We start from the raw sequence: 1426 nt of genomic DNA on the forward strand, positions 1-1426 counted from the left end.
GAAGGTTTCCAGATGGATATGCGGAGCAAATCCATCTGGCGGAGTCAGGTTAGTGCCGTAGGGCATCTAGCGATCTTTTCCAACCTTAAAAACTCAATCTTTTAAAGCTACAGTGTGTAATAATTACAGGGATATACAGTCAGAAATGTAATATAGATAACTATGTTATTTATCATCATCTACGAGCTCAGCCTCTTAACCTTAATATTTCGTATTCGTAGGGAAATCATATTTAAATGTAAAAATCATTCTGGCTAAAAAATCTATATTGTGGAGCAAATCCATCTGGCGGAGTCAGGTTAGTGCCGTAGCGCATCTAGCGATCTTTTCCCACCTTAAAAACTCAATCTTTTAAAGCTACAGTGTGTAATAATTACAGGGATATACAGTCAGAAATGTAATATAGATAACTATGTTATTTATCATCATCTACGAGCTCAGCCTCTTAACCTTAATATTTCGTATTCGTAGGGAAATCATATTTAAATCTAAAAATCATTCTGGCTAAAAAAATCTATATTGTGGAGCAAATCCATCTGGTGGAGTCAGGTTAGTTTTTATCCATCCTGGGTCAGATCCTGACGTTTGAAAAAAGAGGCAAGGAAAGCAGAATAAAGCCTCAGCCTCGCTACAAGCAGTTAGCCAAGCCAATCACCCACAAAACATCTGCGCTGTGGCAGAGAGTGGTGAGCAAATACACTTCCTGTCACCTTGGAGCGCAGCTCTCCTATACCTTTGTATTGCAGAGCAGCTTCTGCGCATGTACGACTTTTAACGAGATGGACAAACATTTTTGCGCCCTAGGGCGAAAATACGTCACCAATCTGACGAAAAATGAAATGACACTTTAATTGTCATTTAAGATGAAATTTTTTATCTTGCACATTTAAAAAATAAATATTAATATATTTCGTAATATTTTACATTTTAATTATAAAACTAAATGTCTTAGCGCCCTCTATTGATCAGCCGCCACTGCTTTAAACTTAAAAAAATACAGACCCTAAAAAGGAAAACCCTTGAACTGAAAGATGTGGCAGATGGAAGTCAAATATGCTGCGTTTTAAAACGGAGAGATAAAAGGAAAACTGCATTTTATATGGTTTTTAATACTGGAGACACTGTCAGATATTAATAAGATGAGATTTTTTTATGTCCTTCAGGCTCATATAATTGATTCAGGGAAGCCCTTTAATGGCTTTAAAGTGATCCGCAATTAGCTGTAACAACAAACTAGGGTTACTTAGGGTGTAAATGAAATAAAGTAAAAATACTGTAAACTGTTTAGTTTCAATACAGTATCATGGCCCAGACGTTGCTGTGTTGTTTTACAATGCAATGCATTCTGGGTAAATGTTGCATGCTAGGTCCAGTAGCGCTAGCTCTGTTCAGTCAAAACTACGATGAGCGACAATAAACCTTTTCA

This window comes from Cyprinodon variegatus, unplaced genomic scaffold, assembly GCF_000732505.1.
Source record: "Cyprinodon variegatus isolate N-32 unplaced genomic scaffold, C_variegatus-1.0 Scaffold500, whole genome shotgun sequence".
Classification (NCBI taxonomy): domain Eukaryota; kingdom Metazoa; phylum Chordata; class Actinopteri; order Cyprinodontiformes; family Cyprinodontidae; genus Cyprinodon; species Cyprinodon variegatus.